The sequence below is a fragment of the Macrobrachium nipponense genome, chromosome 15 (assembly GCF_015104395.2).
Source record: "Macrobrachium nipponense isolate FS-2020 chromosome 15, ASM1510439v2, whole genome shotgun sequence".
NCBI classification, from domain to species: Eukaryota; Metazoa; Arthropoda; class Malacostraca; order Decapoda; family Palaemonidae; genus Macrobrachium; species Macrobrachium nipponense.
In genome coordinates this window covers 10,849,088-10,855,087 of record NC_087208.1, presented here as the reverse complement: position 1 = coordinate 10,855,087, position 6,000 = coordinate 10,849,088, and the positions used below count along the sequence as shown (strand labels likewise).

General features: G+C 44.8%; 1 protein-coding gene across 2 annotated transcripts in view; it reads right to left on the bottom strand.

Moving 5' to 3' along the window:
* Positions 1-6,000, bottom strand: part of LOC135226996 (probable E3 ubiquitin-protein ligase HERC1) — a 247,094-nt gene that overhangs the window by 49,577 nt on the left and 191,517 nt on the right. The window lies entirely within an intron of this gene.

The window sequence follows — 6,000 nt, the reverse complement described above, 5'->3', positions numbered from 1 at the left end:
CTTCGTCAGAATAAACAGGCCCGAAGACATACCAACAGAAGCTACATAATAAATTTTCTTAATATTAAGCTCTGAATGTTTCCGCCTACTCCGGAATCCATAATCTCGTTATCACAATAGCTATAAACCGGCGGGGTTGGCCTCCGATAGGAGCAGAAACAGGGAAAATGGGTAAAACCTAAGCCTGAATCTGATCTCACCGGAGAAGAGTAGCAGTTCCAAGTCAATTAGAACGCTTCTCTAAGCCTAGTTCTGCCCCCTGGAGTGGGGAAGCAGCGATAACACTAGAGAAGTACGGGAAACCGATCGGCAGAACAGCGGTACCTTAATTCCGGCATATAGCCTCCTGGCGGGTGTGATGGTAGACCACACCTTGCCAGAAAAAATACAGGCCTGGAAACATACCAACAGAGATTACATAATCTACTAATCCCCCAATCTCCTCCGACTAAACCCCAGAACCATGCTCTACGCTCTAGCTGTTGTTCATTGGTAGGATTACTTGGCCACAGCAACTGATCAGTGAATACCACTTCTCGAGAAGCCGTTAACTAGCCTACTACTAAAGGGGGCAGAAGACAATAGGCCAACTGGCACCCTAAAGGGGGCAATGGCCCAGGCTTTACTGAACAAAAATAATTCATAAAATAATTGATGAGGAATTATTGGAAGTACTGACGAAAAAAGGGGGTGGGGGAGAAAACCACACCCAGCTAAGATCCCAGCCCAACCCTCCGAAATCGGTACAGATCCGGTCAGGTAGGCTAGGATGGCTCCCATAAGGACATCACGAAGAGGACGCCTAGAACCTAACTCAACCCTCCAAAATCGAATCTACCGATCTGGTCAGGTAAGATAGGCCTAGCCCCTACATATTGTAAGAAGAGAGGAAACTCTCTAGTCCTCGGCCACCCCCTCCAAGCAAACATATTTGCCTGGTCGGGTTGGCGGTACAAGGAGCCACTAAGGGTGATGGGATATACTCAGCCTGCCTAGCCTACCCTCCAAAACCTAGCCTAGGTCTGGTCGGATAGGCTAGGGTAGGACATCGTGAAAAACTTCCAACCTCATCAAAAAGCAATACAAGACTATAATCGAAAACTAAACTAGAAATATACATGCATGAGTACCGCGAATGAAGGAGGAATCTTCACCTCTAAAAACAAACTGGCATACTGCTAGGCTAGCCTAGGATGCCAAAAACACAATACTTGCGCATAACGTTATGAAGCATATCACCGTACGCACGAAAGGGAACCAAACCAACGCGCTCCTGAGAGACTGATGATAACGAAAAAAGGCCCTAAAATAGGCTAATAACGTAAGATCAAACCGTAAAAAACAAAGCCTCAGAATTTGTCAGGAGCGAGACGGGCCCTATAAGAGGTTAATAACGTAAGGATAAAACTGTAAAAAACAAGGCTCTCAGTATTCGTCAGGGAGCGAGGAAATGATGATTAAAGAATAGCGAAAACAGTAGCCTATACAGTGAAGTGTTAAACGGTGAATAAAATACACAGCAACATCAAATCTAATGTAATCGCGCACGCCGCCAAAACCATGCATCAAAATGGCCGTATCGTAAGAGCGTCATACCCGGCTCCCAAGAACAAGAGACTTAAAATAAGGGCCAAATATGGATGCAGCGTTGCCCCAACGTGTTAAAAAACAATAAATGGAATACTCAACTTAGATGAAGAAGCTTCTTGATCAAGGGAAGACATGATGCTTCGCAAAAAACACTTCCTGGAGACAGCGAAAACGGCGCATGCAGACACGAGAGTGCTATTTCAGGAATGAGGGTTTCTTGCAGAGGTAGTAGTAGCAAGCGGAAGGTAGACATTGTAACGGCACCTCTCTAGAGGGGGATTTTGAGAGAGGAGATTTCTAATTGGCAAAGCATCTGTGATAGTGGCTTTCCACTCGCCCCTGTGCTATACTGACACCCTTTGAGGGTGAGCGAGCTGGAGGTAGTAACTCCAGCATTCCATATGGCTTTTTTCTCTGGTATATTTAGCATTTATTTATACCTAGAAATGAGTGCTATAGGGACATTTCACCAGCCGACACAATTCGAGCCCAGAAATTTATTTTGGTCTGAAGAGGGTTTTTTTTTAGCACTCAGAATTGTAGACCTATAAGTTTTGTGTGTACAGCATTAATAAGAAATTTTTTTATATATTTTGTATATTTATCATAATCAAAATATATAAAAAGATAAATTAAATGTTTGGCTAGGCCTAATGGTCTTTGCCTGGTCTGTGAAAGGTGGAGAATCTTATAATTCGCTGTATGATTTTGTTCATAAGTATGTGTGGTATGCAATTTTTACAACCAATAATGTGTTCTTTTACAGCCATTATGCCAAATATATATAATTGATTATTTCAGTGCTGAATGGCCTAATTCTGAAACCGTATGGCTGAGGACAGAATTAGTCTCTCCTTGAGAGATAAATGTTTACACTCTCCATAATGAGGTAAAACAGAAAAAAATGACAAATTTTTAATCAATTTTGTATTTTTCATAGCTAACAAACCTGAGGTCTTTAACAATAGGATAATTTTCCAAAGTCTCAGCTGGTAACCGGTTAAAAAGCAAATCAGAATTTGTACAGCAAGGAATCTGTGAGATCTGGCAACTCCTGCGAGTATGAGGTAATAGCTGATCAGAGACTGCGCATCATAGCTCGTGACGCTTCAGTCTTTTCCCCAACCCAGGATCTTCGTATAAGAAAAGAGAGGGGTGGCTACAGGTGGGTAGTAAAATGTTAAGACCTCAGGTTTGTTAGCTATAAAAAATACAAATTGATTAAAAATTTGTCATTTGTTCACATGTGGAAAACAACCTTCAGTCTTAATAATAGAATAGACTTACATTATGGAGGGAGTTAACCCACCTGACTGCCCTTCCTAGGTGGTTCAATGCTTGTGAGAAGATAGATAAACTGATATTGAACAACTCAGCCATCTGGGTTGAAATACAATGATATATGAGCAGATTCATTGCATCCAGTTCATATAACAAACCATATTAGTCAGGGGTATGTTGCCACCCCTCACTCCCACTTCCTAGAGAGAGAGAGGAGTATTTGCTACTGAATAGGAGGTTTGATTATTTCAAAAACATTAAGCAAAACAACTTTCAGTATGATTACCTTACTCACCTGTATCAGACCTGTCCAGCATATGACGTGTCTATTCCTCAACCCACCTGTAGGAAAAAGAAAGGAACAAAGAGAAAGAAAGAGACCAGCCAACTCACTCATTCTTTCTTCCACACAATCATCATAGGTAAGATACAAACTGCCCCGTGAAGGGCACTGGATGAATTACACAACTTGTTGGGCAGCCACCACAGGACCCAAGGAAACCGTGTCCAAAGACCTGTGGGCAATGTCTCTTACGTAAAATGAAGTGAATGTGGATTGACGCAACCAGGAACCAGTGTTCAAAATTCTATGAACAACAAAGTTTTTCGTAAATTCCAGAGAGGAACTTATACCTTTGACGTCATGTGCTGGCACAGACTCAGAGACAGAACCATCAAGAGATGAGTAACCCTGCTTGATCGCCTCACGTATCCAGAATGAAATAGTGTTCTTAGACGATGAGTCCTTTAAAGATAGCATCTTAGGGCTCTGACAGGAAATAGCAAGAGCTCTTGTGTGTCGTTGTCTACAAAGTCATTTAATGATGGGATGAAATAAGAGGCAAATCTGTCGTCATGCACCGAGGGATTCTGGGTCTTGGCCACGAATTCTGGGACAAGCTCGAAGGTCACAGACCCTTAACCCCTGGTATGTTTAATACATCATAAATCAGGCATGAAGCTCCCCAACTCTCGAAGAAGCCAAGGCCAACAGGAAAACTGTCTTTGCCAGATTTCTGTCTGATGATCGAGGCAAGGTCTCGAATGGGGCTTGAGTGAGACTTTCTCAGGACAAGCGAAAACATCCCATGCAGGAGGCTTCAGTTCCCTTGGAGAACAGGTATGTTCGAAACTCATGAACAACAAGATCTCCCTGGATGAAGAGATGTTCATGCCTTTCAGATGTAACACCAAACCTAGCGCTGCTCTGTAGCCCCTGATAGCAGAAACAGAAAGACCTTTCTCATCCCTGAGGAAGATAAAAAATCTGCTATACTCTAAACAGAGGTTTTGAGTGGAGAGAAGCCCCATCGATGACACCAGTCAAAGTAGACTACTCATTTCCCCTGGTAAACTGCTGAAGAGGACTTCCCGAGGTAACTGGACATACGTCCCACTGCCCCCTGAGAAAAACCTCTCGCTCGGAGGAGATGCTTGATAGCCTCCATCCATGAAGAGACAGGGATTCTACCGAATGGTGAAACCTTTCAACATGAGCTGGCAAAGAAGTTACCACCACGGGGGAATCTCTCTTTGAACCTCTGACCGAAGAGACAGAAAGTCCAGGAACCACTCTGCTTGAGGCCACAGAGGATCCACCAAAGTCATCCTGAGCTGTTCAGAAATTGACAGATCAGACAAAACAGAGGGAAGGCGTACACCTCAAAGATGTCCCAATGGTGTTGGAAGGCGTCCTCTGCCTGAGCAAGAGGATCCGGTACCACTGAACAGTAAACTTCCAGCTTCCTGTTGAAGCGAGTTGAGAAGAGGTCTAGCATAGGCCTCCCCCAAACCTGAAAATGCCTGTCTGCCACGACTTGATGCAAAGACCACTCCATGCCCAGGATTTGGTTCTGACGACTCAGCCTGTCGATGACCACATTCTTCTTGCCTGGAATGTACCTTCCAGAGAGCTCCACCAAGTTTGTCGATCGCCCCTGGTGTAACTCGACTGTCAATGAATGGAGGTGACAAGGCACCAGACCCGCCTGCTTGTTCACATAGGCAACCACCGTGGTGTTGTCGAACATCAGAACCACAGAATGACCCTCTACCTTCTCCTGAAACTCTTTCAGACCCAGAAAAGCTGCTTTCAACTCCAAAATGTCAATGTATAGCAGCTTGCTTCCTTCCACTTCAAATGCCTGATGCAATGAGGTCTCCCAGATGAACACCCCAACCTGAGGTGGAGGCATCTGAAAACAGAAGGAAGTCTGGAGGGGGGAGAATGCAGAGGAATTCCCACTGAGAGGTTCTGGTCGTCTAACCACCTATGAAGGTCTTGCTTCACCTCTTTGGACAGAGGGGCTTTCTGTAGAGGGGAATCTCCCGCTGGGGACCAGAAGTCTTTCAGTCTCCATTGCAGAGACCGAAGATGAAGACAACCATGAGGGACTAGCTTCTCCAGAGAAGACAAAATCCCCAGAAGGACCTGCCACTGGTGAGCAGGCTGTTTGGGTTGCAATAGGAACATGTGTGCCACTAGCTGCAACTTCTCTAACCTCTGGTCCAATGGAAGAACTCTTGGCACTGCTGTATTTATAACCATACCTAGATAAAGAGCTTTTTGGCCGGGGACCAGATTTGACTTCTGTAGGTTTACCATTATGCCTAGCTCCCGACAAAACTGAAGATGATCTCTGTCCTAAAGCAGTTTCTCCAGTTGTCAAGGTGCCTTAACAGGCGAATCCCATTGAGCATGAGCCCATGTCGAGACGAAGGCAAAGGACCCTTATGTACACCTGAAACACCTGAGGGGAGAACATAGTCAACCCGAAGCACAGGACCTTGAACTAGTAGATCTGCTCTCCCAGCATGAAGTGAAGAAACTTTCTGGATGAAGGGTGAATAGGGATCTGGGAGTAAGCGTCCTTTTAATCTATTGACAGCAAGAAGTCGTTGTCCCTTATCGCTACCAACACTGTCCAAAGCGTCTCCATCTTGAACCTTGTCTTCCTGACAAAATGATTCAAGGTGGAAAGGTCAATTACTGGTCTCCAGTCGCCTGTCGCTTACGGTACTAGGCAAATCCTACTGTAAAACCCAGCCCCCTGATCCCAACTCCTTGACGAGGTGGGGGCTTAGGGATCCACTGCAGAGAGAGTATGCCCCTTTATGCCTACACTCTCT